The sequence below is a fragment of the Protomyctophum bolini genome, assembly GCF_963924005.1.
Source record: "Protomyctophum bolini genome assembly, chromosome: 8".
Classification (NCBI taxonomy): domain Eukaryota; kingdom Metazoa; phylum Chordata; class Actinopteri; order Myctophiformes; family Myctophidae; genus Protomyctophum; species Protomyctophum bolini.
Window position 1 is genome coordinate 42,660,963 of NC_137869.1, and position 22,945 is coordinate 42,683,907.

Genomic DNA, 22,945 nt, shown 5'->3' on the forward strand with positions numbered 1-22,945 from the left:
TTTTTTGAAGGCTTTAACTGTATAGTGATACAGTATACCTGTTAACCTGACCTTGTCATAGTCCTGGCCCCTCTTAAGTGTCTAATAATTCACCTTGGTATTTAAATTGTGCATGGGGGCCCGGCGGCGGAACTTCAAAATGGCCGCCAAACTCAACAAGCAAATTGATCTGGGGGAATTAACGCTGAGTCCAAAAGACACAATCTGAGAGATCGCTATCTCTCCCCCTCCCATGCATCAGAGCGGAGGGGAGGCACTCGACCCTTTCTCTCTCCAACTACAACGGTGTCTCTCTCTCTCTCTCTCTCGCTCTCTCTCTCTCTCTGCATGGTGGAAAAAGTACTCACATTTATTACTTAACACTTACAGCGCTAGCATTTATTGAAAAAAAATAGGATCTAATTCACACCAGCATTCTTTCCAGTCGAGCTCTTATTTTGAAAAGCCACATTTCCAGTCTACCGGAAGTAGTATTAACCTATAGGAATCTGAACGGAGCCTGGACAGGCCTTGTTTACAATATGAAGACAAACCGGGACACCGCATGGAGAGCTCCACATCGTCGGCTCTGTGCTGTCAAAGAAATGGTGTTTTGACCAAAATGCCATCTGGGACAAGGAATATATAGGAGATATGGCCGATTGCAAGAAACAGATAGAATGGATCATTATGGCGACGACGATGTAAGATGGGCGATCCAGTGCTGTGCTAACAACATAGCTATAACTAACCGGCTAACGTAAGTAAGGCTCGATCGAATCCACTATAAAAGCGCAATTGCCATTAATCAACGGCAATGGCGGTAAGCATAGTGTTAAAAAAAGAGGCTTCAATTGACCTAGATGTACGGCAATGAAAGAATCAAATAAAATAAAAAGTATATCAATAATGAAATAATGGAAAAAGTGTCCGGAATTCAAAATTTAATTGAGTAAAAGTAAAAGTAACAAGTATTGGTATATTGGTGTCAAATCAATGTTCTGCAAAAGTAGAACGGACTCCTGCAGAATAACCCATTTAGAAAGTTTTCAAAGTATAAATCCGTCCTCTCACGGGCTGTCACTCTCTTCCATGGAATAATAACAGTCAGGCTCTCTCTCTCTCTCTCTCTCTCTCTCTCTCTCTCTCTCCACCATAAAATAACAGGCATTATGGGCATGCTTCCCTAAATAACATAACCCGCCAGAGATCAAGTTGGATTCATTGTAGCGCTACCAGCAATAAGCTCAGTCTTTTTTACCTCCCTTCGTTTCTTTTATTACACAGTGAGGAGAACAGGAAGACGAGAGAACCTCCTCGAGTAGTAAAACAAAGCAGCATAGCCACTAGCCGGTGCTGTAAAGCATATACCGTAAGTACATTAACACTTCTGGGGGTATTTTTCAGTTCACTTCTATACACCACTACATCTCAGAGGCAAATGTTGTACTTTCACTCCACTACAATGATCTGAAAACTTTAATTGGCTACTAGTTGTACTTTGTGGATTTGGATTATTATTACCAATAAGACGCCTGAGGGTGAGAAGGCGTGGGGGGGTCAGGCAGGGCCGGTTCTAGGCATAGGCAAACTAGGCGGTCGCCTAGGGCCTCAACCACTGAGTGGGCCTCGTCACAGGGAGAACATTTTTTTTTTTTCATCTATCCCTTACATGGGCTACTGGCCACATGTGGCCCCCACCTAGCTTCTTAATTTTGATCTCAAAGTGCACCAGATTGAAGCATTTTCATGGCAAATTTATAATTTTTATCCGGCGTGGCAAAGCAGGAGGGGGGGGGGGGGGCTCTGTATAATATGTTGCCTAGGGCCTCAAAAGGCCTAGAACCGGTACTGGGGTCAGGTCAACATATGGAATGAATTCTGTACTGGCCATATATGGAGCATGTACATATACATGTACATGGAGTGTACAGGGTTTGATGTGGTCAGATCAACATATGGAATGTGAGAACAGGTCAGCTCCGTATATGGAGGGTATAGGGCGAGGTCGCGTGCACGCGTCCGCCTAGGTGACAGCAGACTGCGAGCGCTGTCGCTTTGGCATGGGAGCTTGGCATGGGGAGTCAGCTCAACATATGGAATTAATTGTATGGGCCGGTCCTTAATTTCCGGGCCTGTCTTGAGTGTACAGGGTTTGATGAGGGCCCAGGTAGGGCCGGGCCTTAATTTTCAGGTCCTGTTGAGAACGTGGCCGCATTAATAACTGTAGGCAGGCCCGTCTATAGAGTTTAAATGGACAGGTATCAATCAGTCAAAAGGGAGACCTCGAAGAGGAAGGATGGATGGGGAGAGGATCAACATGTGTAATGTCAGAACAGGTCAGCTCCATATATGGAGATCTAAGGTTTTGAGTTCCGAGGTCAGATTTAGAGTTGCTGGCCAATATTGATGACATCAGGGATCTCCATCCATGATGATGTCATGTGATGTCATGTGATGTCACGAGGCATGCAAATAATATGGGTCAGTCAGTCAGTTGGTCACCCCAGGCATGAATATATATGGTCATGCCTGGGGTGACCAATTGACTGACTGACGGGAAATTCACGATTTCATAGTACAATTGCGGTCGCAATAACACATGCACTATATACCCACTACCGCCCTATATACATTTTGGCCATTTGAAAACAGTAATTTACTAAATAAATGATATACATCTGAAAGCATGTGAAACTGGACATTCTCCATAATGAGTATACTTTCTACGTTTGGTACTTTTATGTACATTTTGGTACCGATACTTTTGTACTTTTACTCAAGAATTCCGGACGTTAACGGAATGTATGTATGTATGTATACATTGCATTGATACTTCTACTTAAGTAAAATAAACAAAAAAGCATGTGAGTGCTTAGCAACCGCAACCCCATAGCTGTCCCACCGCGGGGAATAAGTACAAAACAGAGACTCGCCCGTCAACTGATGATAAGTGGCAGCCAATTGCACGAGGACTCGGCTAAAACCCTCAGGTGTAACATCGCATGCGACAGAGCCTGTCTGTGGCTTTCTAAGGATGCGTCAGCAGAGTGCTTACGTCCACACTGCTGTCAGGATCAAGGACAATGTTTTAACCCATTTTGGGCGGGAGCCCCTTTTGGTGTTTTATAAGCATTATGTTCTGCTTTAGCTGTTGAAAAATAGCAGATCTATACAAGCTCATAGCGCGCCACCTAGTGTCGCGCTACGAGCTTGTATAGGTCTGCTATTTTTGAAAATCGTGAAAATGTGGCGCAAATTTGGAATATATATTCTTTCAGAACGAACGTTTTTAACTCAAATCTTTGCTTCCGGGGAGGTCCCTGGAACAACATATTTTCAGATGGGGGGGCGGAGGCATATTACATAATAAACATGAAATATAGAGCACCACAGATATAGAAACATGAGGTTTTCTCAGAAAAAAAAGACATTTTAAAAAAGGCATTTTTTCGACGTCAGGCCTAAATGTTTTAAATGGGCTTTTTGTGACAAAGTTGATCCGTTCCTGTGCGTGCCCCGCTGCGAGACAATGTCGCTATCAGCGTTGAAAGACACTTTACAGTGGAGGTGTCGTCGCAGATCCAAAGCGGGGGACACTAAACATGGCAATGCATTTCTATAGCGCTCTTTATCCAAAGGGCTTCACAATGAACGCTGCATTCAGACTCAGCCCTTTCACACGGCCACGGCAGAGAGGCAACCATAGCAAAGTAAAGCGCCGACCGGGCCTCTGCTCTTCGGGAGCAGTTATAGCATTCAGCGCGTCGCTCACTAAGGAGACCTAGAAGTGAACCGCGCCGCCACAAAACATACACATACACATTCTGGACTTGCCATTCCATGCAATATAGCCTAAGGCAGTGTACTGTAGTTCTAACTTTTTTTGTGCCAAGTACCCCCAAATTGATGTGTAAATGGCCTTGGACACCCCCCACCCCCCCTATAGTTGCATGAATGACTGTGATGCTACATTAACTACATCTACTGGGGACTCCCTGGCACCTCTGGGAACCCCCAGAGGTTCATCCATATTCTGAAGAAAACCTCAAAAGTCAAAATGTTTTGCTCCCGATCCGATTCTGATCATTTGAGTATCTGCCGATTTCCCCATATATTTGCCATATATCACGATAGTATACAATTATCCAAAATTACAGAGAATATCCAGTCTAATATCACGATATGGATATAATATTGATTCTAGGGATATGTCCCGATCATGTGTTTTTTTTTAATGACGTGATCACATGATCGGATCGGGACAACCCTAATTTTAATCAAATCTAAAATGTGCTTACGGACTGCAGGGCCAAGTGTTGCCACGGACACATTTTGTCCAGTATACGTAACGGACATATTGATTGAAACCTTTATTTATTCTCGAAAGAGCAATTGAGGTTCCCCCTCATTTTCAATGCTGACGAGATTACATACAGTATATGAAACAATTTAAGACATGCGGGTATAAAACACAAATCAAATCTCCATCTAAGGCATAGAGACATATTATACAGACAGTGAGACAAAACATAAGTTACATATTGAGGTAGGTAGGTATTCAAAAGCAGGTTATTAAATTGACCATAAGCTATTGGGTTATTCATTTTCAATGTTTGCTGTAAGGTGGTTGAAAAAAGCTGACTTGTACGGATGGGACCTCTAGTTTAAGCCAATCACTCGAACGGGTCTGGCGTGTATTTATTTTCCATTTTATCAGCAACGTGATGTACGATGGTAGCTTTCCATCAATGGCTTTAAAGATGAACTGGTGCCAGTGCATGGTTCTCCTCTCAGAGAGGGAAGACCAACCTACTTTATCATAAAGGGTGCAATGGTGAGTGCTGTAGTTTTCACCTGTGATAAAACGTAGTGCCCCTGTATCTATAGGGGTAGAGGAGTGGTACTGTAAGGGCAGCATTTCTATATAAGTTACATCACCGTAGTATCGAGTATATTGATGACCCCTAGCATGCCCCAGGACCGGGTTTACCCTTCAAAGTGTTAGAGAGCCATTTGACACATAGTGGGTGGAGGGGCCGGGGACTGAAACGGAGAGACAGATCCGTTCCGTTCTACACCCTAAGCCCACACACAGCAGCACACACTGGGGGCTTAAAGTGCCCAGCAGGGACACACACACACACACACACACACACACATTTGCATATACTGAGAGATGCGGCATCGCCGAGATTCACTCCCCGCCGACAGGATTCACGCTTTCTTCTAAATGAGCAACTTTGAATACGGTCTCTTGTCCCCCCCTTTTTCCCCTCACTGTACTGTATATGTTTCTTTTCCCTTTTTACCTCCTTTATGATGAATTCATGTTCTGTTCTTTGACTATATAGAAAGTGTCTATTTGTACTTCTCTAAATGTTTTGATGAATTGAACATGGTGGACCGACCCTCTTGTAAACAAGTGTATAATGCTTAATTGGGTCGTCCACTCACAGTTAACAGTCTTTGTATTGAGTTTGTGCTTGAAATGTACTGTAATTCTGCAAACGGTTAATACACATCAATCAATCAATTGTCGAGGGGGGGGAGAGACGTTTCAGGATTCAAATTCAAAGACGGCAAAAGTAGCATGATCGATCTGCTATACCTTTGATGCTTTCGTACGTTAAAACATGCGAGTTAAAATTATGGAGTTGAGAGGTTTCTGCTCGACAAGCGACGATATATATCCCTTGTTGACACCTTGTCACACAACCTGGAGGCTGCTCCTTGCATGGCAGGCAATAAGGGCTTGTTTTTAATGGTAGCCGCCGGACGCTCCTATAGTAAGTCTAGTGAGTTTACGGCTCTCTGTCAGCCTATACGAGGAGTCTGTCTGTGCACGGGCAAATCAAAGCTCTCCTATTCGACTATAGAGATCATTCTTAAAGGACCACTTCACCACTTTTCAACCTATTTTCATATAATAGGTCCTCACTAATAATCATGAAAAAATGGCGCATTTTTTTTCCCTATTCAGTCTGTGTCTCATAGGAGGTCTGTGGGCAGTTCAGAAACCGTCTTCCAGTGACACCATCGATGGGGAATACAAGCTAATAGGAACTGCAGGCTTTCTAGTCCTGGAAAGGCACAATGCGGAAATGGAAGCCATCGTTCTCACAATAATGAAAATCTAAACATTTTTGTAAAAACAAATCTGCCTAATGATGATGTCACTGGAAGACGGTTTCTAAACTGCCCACAGCCCGCCTATGAGACACAGACTGAGTAGAAGAAAATCGTGCCATTTTATCATGAGGACCAATTCTATGAAGATAGGTTGAAAAGTGGTGAAGTGGTCCTTTAACTGATTACGTTCAGATTCAGATACAGAGGCAAAAATGGCTTTGGCAAGTCAATTGCTTGGATTACTCTTACGTAAGATTGAAATTGGCACGCCATACTGTATAACGTCACAGTAAATTATCTTTACACTCCTTCTGTATAGTAGCAACGACATGCGACATATACTTTCTCTGCGTTCTTGCTGCAATGTTTCCTTCTTTTTTCAGCCATGTGCTGGGATGCGCCAAAAAACACATCTGACTTGAAATAAAATAGAAAACCCAGCATATTTCCTACATGATGTTTGGACAGCTCCTCAGCGGGGGGGGGGGGAGTTTCGGAGACGGTGATAATAGCGTTAGTAACACAGCGCTCTTTTAGCCTTTAACCCATTTTGGACTGAGGTCGATAAAGAAAAAGGCTTCTAAATCCTTTTTTTCCCCCTGAAAAACCCCATGTTTCTATGTCAGTGGTGCTCAACCTTTTTCATGTCAAGGACCCCCAGAATTATCTCTATTGGGCCACGGACCCCCATCTCAAAATATGTTGTTCCAGGGACCCCCCCCCAGAAGCCAATATTTTAGTTAAAAATGTCCTCTCTGAAAAATATATATTCAAAGATTTGCGGCCCCTTTTTCACGACTTTTCAAAAATATCAGACCTACAAGCTCGTATAGCGCTATGAGCTTGTAGACCTGCCATTTTTCAATAGCTAAAGCATAACGTGATGCTAACACATCAAAAGGGGTTTCCCGCGCAAAATGGGTTAACGATGTTCCCGTCGGCGGGCCAAGGCAAACAGCACAGAGGAGCTGAACCTGGACATTGGCGGCTGCCGCGCGTCTTCCTCCCTCTCTCCATCTCTCTTCCTCCCTCTCCCCAGTGGTGTACTGTGAAGCAGTACTGTGAAGCAAAGCCTTTCAATTAAGGACCCCCACATTGACACACTAGTTAGCCCGAGGACCCCGCATTTGAAGAGATATGCCAGGGACACTTTTTACGGCTCTATAGCAGTGATTCTCAACCCGTTTAATTTCAATGACCCCCAGTTTGACATGCATATTAATCTACACGCCACCATTTAATGGCATTTCTATCTCTGGGACCCCAGTCCATGTTGCAAAATCAATGCAAATTTTACTCTGAGGGTGTACAAATTGAGTTACAGACCCATAAGGGTCCATTTTGTTTCCAATGTCCAAACTATCATTTAAGCTGGGGGCCCCATGGAACTCCCTCAAGGACCCCTGGGGGTCCCCGGACCCCACTTTGGGAACCACTGGCGTAAAGTAACTATAAGTACATTTACTCAAGTACCGTACTTATAGTAAGTATTTTATTGTATTATTCTTAAGTGTTGCCACTTTTCATTTATTTTCTCCTCCACTACATCTCAGAGGCAAACTTTTACCCCACTACAATTACAGTATTTGAAAACGTTTGTTACTACAGTAGTATAGTCACTTTGTGGAGTTTGATTATTATTACAAAACATACAGCCCTATATACATGTCGGCCATTTGAAAATAGCAATATACGTAGCAGGTTTCCAAAAGACTACATTTTAGAAATTTGAAAACGGGATATTCTGCAGAATGAATACTTTTGTACTTTATATATCTTTTTTCCCCCTTTTTTTTTTTACATTTCCGTCCATTTGCTCTTCAAACAAGGATCAATTAATTGAGATCAAAGAGAAGCACATTTGCATACAGATTGGTGCTTAACATTTCTGAGAGACAATAAAGAGTAACGACAGAATTAATTATGCAGTGTTGCTCTGCGGGTTAGACCGCTAGGGCGGGTCATACTTTTTTTATTTTTGAAAATCAAAATGCTTGGGTGTCTATTTTGTGTGTTTTTTTCTGGAGAATTCAAATATGAAATTGTTTTTTGGATATGACAACTCTTACCTACATGAATTTGCATTTTTAAATCACTAATTGTACCCGTTCTACCTCATTTATAAGATTTAAAATCCAAAGGAAATTCTAACATGTGGGGTGTCTAAATTACTTGTTTTTTGATGGAGAATTCAAATATCACATTATTTGTTGGATAGAACAACTCTAACCTACATTATTTTGTACTTCCAAGTTGCTTATTTTGCCCGTTTTAACCTCTTTTTAGGATTTTCAAAGACATAAAGGACATCATTTATATTGACAAAGTCAAATCAAATTTACATTTATTGACAATTCAAGTGCATGTATATATCACTGGATAAAAGTACAATGATCAATCATCACTTTCTGAACTTTACAAGGTTGAATAAGTCCTGCTTTGACTCAGCCTCCTGCTGGTCTCCTGAGCCCTGATTCCTCCATCCCTCTTTTCCAGAGAGAAGTAAATAGCAGAAGCCTCAGTCACCATTTTGACCACCCTCTCAATGCTTTGAGTGTGGCAAGGCCAGTTGGGCACCTCCATGGGGGTGGCGATGAAGTTCTTAATCTCTGAGGTGTTTAGTGTGCAGGTGAGAGGTGGCTCTGACACACCTTCTGACCAGCGAATCAATCCACCAATGCTGGAAGCATCATGATTGATCTCAGGTGTACTTCTGGATCTTACAGAGTTGTCTCCCAGCTGAGTGTCTGGGTCTCCTTCTCCCCTGATGGCCAGGATTCTCTCCACCCCCTCAATCCTCTCCTTCTGATCCTTCGAGCACAGTAGTGTTTGGAGGATGGCTTCACTGTGGGCATACCAAGCAGATCTTGTAACAGTTGGCATCACAATGTTCAATACCTGCTTCCTCTGGGACTTGAGACAGTCCAGCTGAAACAGTATGTGCCTAGGCCCTTCAATCCAGGACTCCTTGACCTTCACATTGAACCAACAGGGATAATACACTCCAATTATGTATTCAACAATGTCCTTCAGTTTTGTCAGATTTTTTCCTTTCAGTCCATGCTTTGACACCCAGATCCTGAGAAGTCTGTTTGCTGTGGTGAGCCAGCGGCTGTGGTTTACTGGCCCGGCAGGCCAGTGGCAGGTTGACTTCAGTGTGTGTACTGTACTGACTGACTGACCCCAGGCCAGTGGCAGGTTGACTTCAGTGTGTGTACTGTACTGACTGACTGACCCCAGGCCAGTGGCAGGTTGACTTCAGTGTGTGTACTGTACTGACTGACTGACCCCAGGCCAGTGGCAGGTTGACTTCAGTGTGTGTACTGTACTGACTGACTGACCCCAGGCCAGTGGCAGGTTGACTTCAGTGTGTGTACTGTAGTAGGGCCAGTAAACCACAGCTGCTGGCTCACCACAGCAAACAGACTTCTCAGGATCTGGGTGTCAAAGCATGGACTGAAAGGAAAAAATCTGACAAAACTGAAGGACATTGTTGAATACATAATTGGAGTGTATTATCCCTGTTGGTTCAATGTGAAGGTCAATGAGTGCTGGATTGAAGGGCCTAGGCACATACTGTTTCAGCTGGACTGTCTCAAGTCCCAGAGGAAGCAGGTATTGAACATTGTGATGCCAACTGTTACAAGATCTGCGTGGTATGCCCACAGTGAAGCCATCCTCCAAACACTACTGTGCTCGAAGGATCAGAAGGAGAGGATTGAGGGGGTGGAGAGAATCCTGGCCATCAGGGGAGAAGGAGACCCAGACACTCAGCTGGGAGACAACTCTGTAAGATCCAGAAGTACACCTGAGATCAATCATGATGCTTCCAGCATTGGTGGATTGATTCGCTGGTCAGAAGGTGTGTCAGAGCCACCTCTCACCTGCACACTAAACACCTCAGAGATTAAGAACTTCATCGACACCCCCATGGAGGTGCCCAACTGGCCTTGCCACACTCAAAGCATTGAGAGGGTGGTCAAAATGGTGACTGAGGCTTCTGCTATTTACTTCTCTGGAAAAGAGGGATGGAGGAATCAGGGCTCAGGAGACGAGCAGGAGGCTGAGTCAAAGCAGGACTTATTCAACCTTGTAAAGTTCAGAAAGTGATGATTGATCATTGTACTTTTATCCAGTGATATATACATGCACTTGAATTGTCAATAAATGTAAATTTGATTTGACTTTGTCAATATAAATGATGTCCTTTATGTCTTTGAAAATCCTAAAAAGAGGTTAAAACGGGCAAAATAAGCAACTTAGAAGTACAAAATAATGTAGGTTAGAGTTGTTCTATCCAACAAATAATGTGATATTTGAATTCTCCATCAAAAAACAAGTAATTTAGACACCCCACATGTTAGAATTTCCTTTGGATTTTAAATCTTATAAATGAGGTAGAACGGGTACAATTAGCGAATTAAAAATGCAAATTCATGTAGGTAAGAGTTGTCCTATCCAAAAAAAAAAATCATATTTGAATTCTCCAGAAAAAAACACACAAAATTGACACCCAAGCATTTTGATTTTCAAAAAAAAAAAAAGTATGACCCGCCCTATTAGACCGCGTTGGGGCTGTTTTCCTGGTGGAGGTGCAGTGGTGGAAGAACTTCTGACATGTTTCACTTGTATAAAAGTATCAATTCTTCTAAAATAAAGGCGAAAGCCACACAAAAAAAAACATGGAAAAAGTATCAATTCTGCGATGTAGACATACTCTGTTACAATACAGTGTTGATTTCGTCGACTAATACTTTGAGTTGTGAGCTTGTAGATCGGCTATTTTCAGCAAGTGTGAGGCAGTTCACCCTGCCACTAACAGCACATCACACTCATAACACTCCACTACAATACACCATGACACAATAGCCAGGGGCCTTGTTAATTAGTTTGGTGGGTGCACACACGGTATCAAGGTTATGACTTTTGTTTCTTGTTTTACCACAGTATATTCCCTGACTTCTGGGCAGAGGCAAAGCACCAGAGGAGTGGCTCAGGCGGCCTTATGTGGAGTGGGAGATCATGATTGGTCCATGAGTGGACCATACCATCTGTGGGTTTTGTTTAAACTTTAAACAAAACCATATTACTCAAACGAGTGTTCATATAATAACCCTTCTCTTTAAACTTTAAAGAGAAGAGTTATTATATGAACACTCATTTGAGTAATATGGTCAATAGACTCCAAGGTGTTTATACCATTACACAATTATATATATTGTCTTTGGACATGGGCTAAACTGGATGGTAACTTGTAAGTTTCAAGCAGGGATGGTTGGGTCTAGTGGGAGGGGCCTGGCCTTCATAAGCAGGAAACCTGCCACTGCCCAGGAGTCATTGTAGGGCTGTACCTGGAGCTGAGAGGACCTGTAGCCAACCTGGCCAGTTTATGTTTGACGGGAAACCACCTCCATGTTTTTTCTCTGGACACAATTAAGTACAGAGTGTGACAAAGTGTAAAACCAGTCATCACGACGGCATCAAGGCCCGTCAAAATACATTTTAGTCGACTAAATCCACTGTAGATTTAGTCGACTAAAACCTTATGATATTTAGTCGACTACAACTGACTAAAATGTGACTAAATGAAACCTATTCAAAAGACTATGACAAACTAAAATCAAAATTTACTGTCAAATTCAACACTGCTCCGTTACAAGTAACTTAAAAAAAACTTAAAAAATATACCCAATAGCCAAGCTCACAATGCGTCACATCGCAACACATTAGTAGTAACTCACAATTTCAAATAATTGCTGTGGATCAATTTCAAAGCACAACGTTTGCCTCTGAGATAGTAGGCCTATAGTCTATTTTCAGCATGCAACTAATTGTAAATTGACTCCTACTGCATCTCTTGTCTACTAGTCCCTTCCTAACATTTTAGTCTAGTTTTTATTTGCTGACGAAATTGTCAGTATATTTAGTCTTTAGTTTTAGTCATCATAGCTTAGTTTTCATTTAGTTTCCATTTAGTTTTCGTCAGTGGAAAAAGGCAGTCGACGGACATTTTCCGTCTTAGTTTTAGTGGACTAAATCAACACTGGCAGTATAGAAGTAAAAGTGTACTGGAAATTGTAAATGCTCCAACTGTATAGGCTACTCAAGTACAGCACTTACTAAATGTACACATACTGTAGGTACTGTACTTCACACCACGGTGGAGGTGTAATGAAGGGCCGCAGCCGTCCGGACGGCCATACGGAAGCATCCAGAACACATGTTCATCTATATCCCTGATGGTTATCCCAACATGGCTTACACAAACGCCACCTTGAAATCCATTTGCTCTCTCTGCTCCGTGCGGTGGGGGGCCCGCCGGGGCCACGCGGTGCTACGGCCAGGCCGTTTGTTATCCTTAATGCAACCTTAGCGTTTGGGAAAACAGGAGTTGAGCTCATTCAAATAATAGTCCTATAATGCCGGGGGGCAGTGCATAGCCTACCGTCTTCTAAAAGGACAAATGTTTGTTCTGTTACGGGAGCTTTGCTAAGCTCTGACCATTAGAGTGTGTGTGCGTGTGTGCGTGTGTGCGTGCTTGAGTGCGTGCGTGCATGAGTGTGCTTGCGTGTGTGCGTGTTACTTGGCACAATACAGTGTGCCAAGACCAGTCCATGTGTGACAACCACACATTCTAATTATCTCACCCCCAAGTCCCCCATCCTTCATTTTCCTGCACTAGTATGCTTAAACTGCACCTGCACTGTATCTATATCTGTTGTACATTGAATATAATGTGACGCTGAATATACTCATCCGTTGTACATAGAATACACTGTGACTTTGTTCACACAAAGTTAGGTGGCAGCTACTGCATGAATGGGGTCCGGGGAAGAATGCTTTTTCCGTAAACAATATATAGGCCTATCAAGACTGTATGCACATGCTGTACATTAATTGTGATGACGCTCTATTTCTGGTGCCAGAGCCTGGTGCTGACAAAGATACATCAATCGAACTTAATATAAATTGAACATTTAAAGTGTTGCACAAAAAAAATCACACCGTGTGTGAACTGAGTGGTGCCCCCCTCTCCTCTCTCTATCTCTGTCATTAACAGGCAACACAGTACAACACTATCTCTCGCTCTGTTTCTGGCACAACAGCGCCCCTACTGGTACTAATAGTCATATTCGTGCTCATTAATGTCACATACATATATGTGAACGAACACGGACATTGCTGTTCCTTGGAGTGGTTGCACCACTCAAAAAAAAGAAGAGCAAGCATAGCTACAACACGAGAACAGAGCAATTTACAACTTTGTTGAGAGAGATAGGCCTATAGGGTAAAACCAGAGTAATGTATAGTGTTGACACGCTTTGATCTCGCCGCAAAGCGGGTGCCTATGGGCGATAGTTCCAAACGTTGCTCCTATGGCTGGAACTATTCCATTGAGATAGAATGAGCACTTCCGCATTCCATTGTTACAATGAGAGTCAACGGGGAGTGTCATTACTCACTTAACTAGATTACTCTGGGTAAAACCGAAGCATAGGTATAGCACAGACCTGCGGATGGCGGATTTAGCCGCAGTTGCTGCGGGTAACCGCGGTTGGCGGACGGTGCGGTTCATATAAATAGGACGATGCGGTTGGATAGCGGGCAGATAATTGATTTTCGGTTTGCGGGGGACAAAAAAACTCCATCCGCGGGTCTCTAAAGGTAGGTATTCAGAGTGTGTACCTAATATGTGTGCATGGAAACACACATAGTGAGACTCAAGTACAGGCATATAGATGAGGATGAGATAAAATGTATAGGCTAAGTTATTGATTGATTGATTGATTGAAATATGTATTAACAGTTAGGCAGAATTACAGTACAATTCAAGCACAACTCAATGTGTGCTGCACACTGGGCGCGTTTTTCGGAAAAAACGATTGAGAAACGCTGCTAGAAATCCGAAAAACGTGCTTGGTGTGTGGGGACCTTTCAGACTCCTGAACTGCCTGTACAGAAAGACAGAGAGAGAGAGAGAGAGAGAGAGAGAGAGAGAGAGAGAGAGATGGGGAAGAAAGATAAGAGAGAAGGGGGGGGGGTGAGGTGACATGGGGACAATTAATCACCTGCCAGACAGACACACACACACACAGCTGTATGGAGATGAGAGCAGAGCGTCGGTACACCCAGACGATTCCCACCAGTCAAACCAGTCATCTTCACAGAGAGAGCAGCAGCAATCACATCAGCTGAATACAGATCAGCAGGAAAGCGCTGCGGTTGACTGACAGTTTGAGGAGGCACCCAGCTGCAGCCTGCCTCGCAGACGAGACAGTTTACACATGTGCAAAAAGGTATTCCTGTGAAGCACGTCGATGCCTCTCTCTCTCTACGCCGCACACCACCACCGCACACAGTGGTGGTTGTCATTTAACCATTTCTGCGCCATTGCCGTATAGATCTAGGTCAATTGAAGCCTATATTATTATTATTTAATACTACGCTTACAGCCATTGCCGTTGATCAATGGCAATTGCGCTTTTATAGCGCTTTTCGATCGATCAAGCCATAATGCTACTTGCGTTAGCATCGGGTAGCTACCTGTTGTTGTCATGACAATGGATCGCCCATCTTAGATCGTCCTCGCCAAAATAATCCATTCTATCGCCTGTATCTCCTATTCCTTGTAAGCTTTTTGGTCAAAACAACGTTTCTTTGATGGCACAGAGCCGACACTGTGGAGGCCTCCAGTGCCCCGGCATAGATCCATCTTGTAAACAACAGTTGAACGAGACCCGTTAAAACTTACTGGGATATGTCTACTTCCGGATGTCTGGAAATGTGACTTTTCAAAATATGAGCTCAACTGCATGGGAAAAATGCTGGCGTGAAATAGATCCAAATGTTTCAATAAAAGTGTTAAGAAAGAAAAAAAAAGGCATCTTTCACTTGGGACTAAATGATTTTAACTCCACTACCATTATTTGACAGATGTAGTTACTATAGTTACTGTATATTGGAATAGACAGTGTCTGAACCTGCACTGAAAGCTCACTGTCAATGTACGATCCCATTCAAATCAAACAGTTTTCAGCTTCGGGTCCATTTAGGACGAATTCAAAAGCTGACAGCGTATCCCATTAGTCGAGCTGCCCCATAGTTCAATCACTTTAGTAATGAAGTTAAATCCTCCGCTAAAAAGTGTCTGACAAAATGTCCATTGTACAAAATGTTTTTTTCTTTTTTAGGACTCTGCCTCAGTGCTGGCCAAATCTAAAATCAAATTTCCCTCCGGCAAATTCAAAACCTGATATGTATCCATTAGTATGGCACGAACGGCAGCCAATTACTCTTCACAGGAGTGGACATTCGTATTCATAAAACTCTCCCCTTCCTCTTCGATACTGCCACTGTTCCAGGAGGTAGATTGCAGATGTAATAAAGCAGGGCTGTTAATTGGGGTGAACATTTTGAATTTTGACAATGTGTACATGTAGGCCTATACGTTTTCGTCGCTTGTCTGTTATGTCGCATTCCCTGAACGTAATACTAGTGCCTATATGTCATGATGCCTATCGGCCAAGCTACACCGGGCATGTGTGCGTTTGACGTAAGCGCACTGCGCACACAGAGTACGCGTGTGAAATGCCCTGGCTACACCAGATCTGTGGCGAGCGGCAGATTTGTGCGGGACCATCCGGGAAGATACGCACGCACATAAAAAAATTAGAACCGATCCTATTTTTAGAGCACGCGTATCCGTGGCCCGCGCTATCCGTGCATCTGGTGTAGCTGGTATCATTGACGTATATTGGTCCTATCCAAACGCACTGTACGCACACAGTAAACGCATATGCACTGCGCACACAAACGTGCAACAAAATTGCCCGGTATAGCCCGGCCGTATGTCGTTACCGCAGTAACCTAAGCATATATGTCGACACAGACCGGGCTTTGAGTTGACGTTGTTTAAATCAGTCTGAACACACAGATCTGGAGAGAGAGCGAGTGCATTTTCTGCAGTTGCCGCGCCAACTGCTGAGAGTAGCCGCGGCAGTGTTTCTGCATTAGTCCGACACCCTATACCCCAAATCCTAACCTAACCTAACTCTAACCTCACAGGGAAGCCAAGGGTGAACTTTAACCAGCCACGCATGTGTCTTATACTGGCAACACATGTCGGGAGCCACGGGTGAATTTTAACCACCTTAAAAATTGGGCCTAATGCTGATTGGATGTTGAGAAAGGAAGCGTTGCCTTTGTACACTGGTTACAGGCATTGTTAGGTTTTGGACTTATTCTGTGTTTTCAGTATGTTCTGTATTTTGGTTACTTTTTACTCTGTTGCGTTTTTGGCTGTCTTATTTTGTAGTTTTGTTCTGTGCCTTCCTGCCCCCTCTTGTTGGTGTTCCCTGTTCTGTCTTACCTACCTGATTATTGTTTTCTTAGTCACCTGTGTTCTGTTTGCCTGTCTATTTAAGCCCTTTGTTTGCAGTGTGTCCTTGTTGGTCTATAGACCTCTGTCAAGTGAGTGTATAATATACACTCACATATTGTGTTTTTGCTGTGCCTTTGTTTTGCCCTATCTTGGTTTAGTGAAATAAACACTTTGAAGATAGTCTGCTTTGCATCCTGTTGCCTGCTTTTGGGTCCTCCCGTAATGCATTCCTGACAAGCGGTAAACGGCAAAACCTGCAGGACGGCACAGTTAAAAGATTAAACATTTTAACATTGACGCCGTCTGCTGTTACCGTCGCCGGTTCTGGCTGCTGGTTCTCCTGTTCCGTTTACCGTCCACTAAAATGAAGTCCGGTTTGCCGTCTATATACCGCTTGCCTGATTCCATGTGAATGCAGCATTATAGTTACACTTTTTGGGTGAGAGAGCAGTACGTGTGTTGGTGCTATTTTTCATAATTCACCATTTAAGCCTTTTTACATATCATCCAAAAATAGGAGGATTCAGTTCCATTGCACGGTGACCCAATTAAAGTCCCGGTTACAGAATCCAGATAGACCATCGCTCGCTGTATCGTTAATTGGCTGTAGTAATATTATTTAAATGAGCCTCGCCTACATTTCTATATTTATTTTAATTAACAATTTTCTCTGGAAGAATAAATGACCAGGATTATGCCTGACCTATATAAGAGGGGGCGTTGAGGCTCCCCAATTTCTAGTGCTATTTCCAAATAGGAGCAGCAATGTTTTTGTTTTCAAATGGAATATGTTGAGATACAGCACAGGGGCAGCACAGAGTTATGCCCCTCTGCCCTTAAATCTCCACTTACATTCTAATTTCTAAGAAGGGTGAAAAAACAACACTCTATTGTGATGTTCCCCGTGGGTAAATGTAGACTGTTTAAAGAGCTTGGGCGCTGGTTTTTCCTTTATTTCTTTGCCGATGGATTCTCGGATTGGGCGCAATGGAACTTGTCATGGTTGGAACCGCATGGCCAGACAATCATATGGGATGGGATAAAAAGAAAACAGGTATGTGGGCAGGGAAACAAACCTACCTTCTATGATGTCACTGAGCATCATGAAGGTACCCACCCTGCACCTCAGACATCAGCAACATTATGAAAATTGCAAACATATAATCATCCGTTTGAAAATCACCCATGTTTAGTGTTCTATAGGGTTAATTGTGTGACACTGTAGTATTATCAAGTATGCCTTGATTTAAAAAAAATCAAAGTCAATGTTGCTGTTTTCATTTCGATATACTTCGATTCTTGAAATTAAAATTGATTTTTCGATGCAGTTACTATATCGTTACACCCGAGCGACGATAAATGAGTTATTCTTTTGACAGACAGACAATAAATTATATGGTGCAAAAAAAACAAAGCATAACCCCTGTCCAACTTTAACTGTGTTGGTGGGGGGGGGTAATAAAGATGAATGAATGAATGAGATGGATCAACAGAACAGCAGCCAGGTCATGTGGACGGTGAAGGACATCACCCGGTCCATTTGAGTGTCCCCTGTATGCCCACCTCATCGTCCACTTCATTCCTGGTCCCATAAAACTCTTTGATTGAGCCAGTGCTGGAGTTTACAGCCACGGCTGTGAATCTGGCCATCTGTTCCAGTCAAAGCGTCTGTGTGTGTGTGTGTGTGTGTGTGTGTGTGTGTGTGTGTGTGTGTGTGTGTGTGTGTGTGTGTGTGTGTGTGTGTGTGTGTGTGTGTGTGTGTGTGTGTGTGTGTGTGTGTGTGTGTGTGTGTGTGTGTGTGTGTGTGTGTGTGTGTGTGTGTGTGTGTGTGTGTGTGTGTGTGTGTGTGTGTGTGTGTGTGTGTGTGTGTGTGTGTGTGTGCGCGAGTGAGTGAGTGAGTGAGTGAGTGTGCGTGCGTGCGTGTGCACGTGTGACACAAACAGACAGACAGACGGACTCACTGACTGACTGATTTATTATTGCCATTTAAATTTGTACTGAAGAACAGGGATGCTCGGTCCATGTTTAAAGAGAAGAGATAGACGTGTATATACATACAAAAAAACATATTTTTTTTATGACAGATGTAGCCACTATACACCAACGATGTTCCAAGAAAATCGCTAGCCTGTAGAGCGTCGCAGTCCCACCCCCTTTCATGACGACGCCAGGCCCAGGAAATGAATCCCAATGCATTTTTCCCATAGACATTTCAAAAAGTATTTATTTAAGCGTCGTACGAAGCCAACTCGAGTCGTGACAAATCATGACAACAAACACAATATTTTGGACCAATCAAATAATTACAAAGAAGAAAAGCAACAAAAAAAAGTGTTGTAACCTGCCGTTTTCTTTGTTTGGCCCAAAACATTGTGTTTATTGTCACGATTTGTCACGACTCACGACGGCCCTAAATGTCTTTAAATAAATACTTTCTGAAAAGTCTATGAGGAAAATGAACAGGGATTTATTTCCCGGGTCTCTCGAGGGGGGGGCGGGACTGCGACGCTCTATCTATAAGCAGCAACCCATTCAGCTCCGTTCTGGGAGATCAGCACAGCTGATTTGTATAATGTTTTGATTAGGCGTCATGCTCGTTTAAGCACAGCTAGATCAAAAAGACTGATCTGTACTATACACTATACAATGTCAACATGGTCGTGACGTGAGTAACTGAAAACAAATAATAGCCTAATATTAATTCATGTAATACTTTTACTTTGGTTACTTTCCAAATTGCACCGTCATTGATGATGAGACTGCTACATCTGACATTCAACACTCATGTTGTTATTCCCACATTGGAAATACAGTATTCAGTAGTGGTTCCTAAACTTTTTCATGTCAAGGAACCCCACATTTTGACTTAAGAATAGAGGCCGCACAGCTCGTAGTCACGATGCTAGGAACTTTATTGAACCGACGTTTCGGCAAGCAGGTTGCCTTCGTCAGGGTACCCCCATTTTTTCACAAATAAGCCCGCATTTGAAAATAGATGCCAAGGACCCCCATAAGAGAAGATTTTTTACGGCTCTGGCAGTTATTATCAACCCGTTTAATTTCAAGGACCTCCAGTTTTGACCTGCATTATAGGCTACGGACCCCCATGTAATGGCATTTCTCTGGGACATTTGTATGTTTGAATATTTAATGTACAAATATGTATGAACAGGAAGGACTGTCAGTTGTATTCAATGTACTTTGTAAAATGTGTCATATAATCCCATACCGGATGGGTCAAAGTGACATGACACGAAAATAAATATTTCATTCATTCATTCATTCATTGTACACTATCAGAGTAACAGACCCATAAGGGTCCAGTAGGTTCCAAACTATCATTTAGCTGGGGACCCCCTGGAACTCCCTCAAGGACCCCTAGGGGTTCCCCAGACCCCACTTTGGGAACCACTGGTATTCAGTACAGTAAAATAGCTTGAAAAGTCACTATTAGGCCAGTATAATGAGCCCCAAAATGACAACCTTTACAAGATATTGTAACCTGGGTCTGTCCATAAATTCACAGATGGCCTGCTTTAAAAAAATAAATAAAAAAAACGAAAATTACATGAGCGGATTAATTTAATTCCACACTGTGTGTTCGTGATGAGGACTTTTATACATACAGGAACGAGATCAGAGATGTATTTAAAACAAAGAACAGCTTGTGTTCTCTGACAGCATGACAGCTATGTTGTTAACGAGGCTTATTTGATTTACACAAAGCCGACGCCTGGAGCACTGTCACTGCATTCATTTACACTCTCATCTGCTGTAACGGTAAACGGAGTATCCAATAATCCATGTGTGCCGCAGTGTTGATTTTGATAGTAGAATAAGTAGATAATAGTCTTTTGAATAAGATTTCATTAAGTTTTAGTCATCTGAAATGTTTTACTGTTAGTCTAGATAAGTCTAGATTTTTTTCTAAGCATAAATGTAGTTTGGCAGGCCTTGATGGCGTCATAATGCCTGATTGGTTGCATGCTGAAATTAGCTGATCTACAAGCTCAATATCATGAGCTACCATTTTAGCTAACATTTTAGTCTGCTTTGAATTTGTTGATGAAATTGTGAATATATGTATTGTTTTAGTCGACAGAATCCACACTCATGTGCTGTGGGACAGGTGTACAATGGCTCTGCTATACTATAGTCTGGCTATTTTAATTCGAGCAACGGCAATATTTGAACGGAGAAATGCCTGGGGGGTTCGAATCCTATATGGCTTGGGGGTTTGAATCCACCGCGGGGCGTCCGCATTTTAGAGCAAACACAATATTGGCCCGTGTTCGGGGGAGGGAGGGTGAATATTTGTCACTGTACATACGTATACTTCTATACGGGCTGGGGGGCGGCGCCTGTCAGTGGGGCGGGAGGGTGAAGGGGCTACTGTATGTCCTCCCGGTGGGGGCTCCTCACTGTGAGGAGGGTGAAGGGGCTACTGTATGTCCTCCCGGTGGGGGCTCCTCACTGAGAGGAGGGTGAAGGGGCTAATGTATGTCCTCCCGGTGGGGGCTCCTCACTGAGAGGAGGGTGAAGGGGCTAATGTATGTCCTCCCGGTGGGGGCTCCTCACTGAGAGGAGGATGAAGGGGATGCTGTATGTCCTCCCGGTGGGGGCTCCTCACTGAGAGGAGGATGAAGGGGATGCTGTATGTCCTCCCGGTGGGGGCTCCTCACTGAGGGGAGGATGAAGGGGATACTCTATGTCCTCCTGGTGGGGGCTCCTCACTGAGGGAAGGATGAAGGGGATACTCTATGTCCTCCCGGTGGGGGCTCCTCACTGAGGGGAGGATGAAGGGGATACTCTATGTCCTCCCGGTGGGGGCTCCTCACTGAGGGGAGGATGAAGGGGATACTCTATGTCCTCCCGGTGGGGGTCCTCACAGAGGAGGATGAAGGGGATACTGTATGTCCTCCCGGTGGGGGCTCCTCACTAAGAGGTGAGCCAGGAGGAGACAGCAGTGGTGGCAATGCACAGTGGGGACGGAATGAAATTGGCAATTTGGCATGACAAGTCAATGCGGGAAAAAAAAAGCCAAAACTGGAATTAGTGAAAGAAGCGACACATCTAAATCTCTTAAATAAATAAGTGCCAAGTCTTGAGAAGTCAAATTCCCCAGCAATCATAACCCAACACAATGCAATGGACAGGGCAAATGGGAGCAGTAAAGTCAATCATATAGAACATGACATACTAATGACATACTCTGTAACTAAATGAAGAACTTGCATGATGAAACTGGCAGGAAAGCCAGGGGGCATTTTGACAGTCCTTGACAAATTTAGCACATCCCTTGGCCTATACAGCTTCACCAATTGAACAGCTAACTAGGACAGTGCAAACGGATAACAGATTAGAGGATGCTTATGTGGCAGTTGATGAAACTTTCTTCAGCGGAAGATCGGTCAAATAAAAAGTTGGATGATTTCTACAAGACGGTGGTATACGTATACTATAGGCCTATAACTGCCACAACAGAGGGTATATGAGTTTAACATTGTTTAATGCAATCAGATGGGATCTGTTCTACGGGCTCACAATGACATACACTATTTATACAGTCATGTATTTGTATATTGAAGTTATTTTGTCATATCTCATATATTATGGGCTATTATGGGCCCGCCCCCCTCCACCCCTCCCCTCCCCTCGGTCCCAGCCTTACTCATATGCGAAGAGAAAAGGAATGCATACCTGGAAGTGTCGGCTATACAATAATAATAGATGTATTTCCAGCGGATATGATATTTTCCGACCAAACACAACACTGCGTGGAGAGTGTAAACAGATTTGTAAAGTGCCGACGTCATTTCCTTGAGCGCCATACTTCCGTCAAAATCCCGCTATACTTCCAGCTTCTTCCAGACGTCCCTTCCCCCTGTACCCTTCAGTACCCATGAGACAATAACGGTATATTTATTATATTAATTCAGACGTATTAACCCTATAATAAATGTATATGAGCATAGCCTATGCCCATGCATCAGAGGCAAGAGAGGGAACTGGGCATGTTTAACATGCAGACAACGTAACGCGGCGCGCTCCGCGACTAAGTCGATTTTGTGGCGCCGGGGCAGCGGGGCCAGGGACCCTGTTTTCAATTGATTGCCAGAATTACCCCAAACGTCTGGAAACGTCAGACTGTCTTGATCAATCAGCATTAGATAAAACAGCTGTTGGAGAAAATGTTTATTCATGGCACGGTGTTAATTGCAAGAAAGTGGAGGAGCTTAATCTAGATCAGTCCATGTTCTGCACTCATAATAAAGTCCTGCTCCTGCTCTCTCTCTCTCTATATATGCCGTGTTGCATAGCGTGACAATAAACATCTTATTTTAGCTTTATCTTTTTTTTCTATGGCAGTGGTTCTAAAACTCTAGGACGCGTGTGCGTGTGTGTGTGTGTGTGTGTGTGTGTGTGCGCGTGTGCGTGTGCGTGTGTACGTAA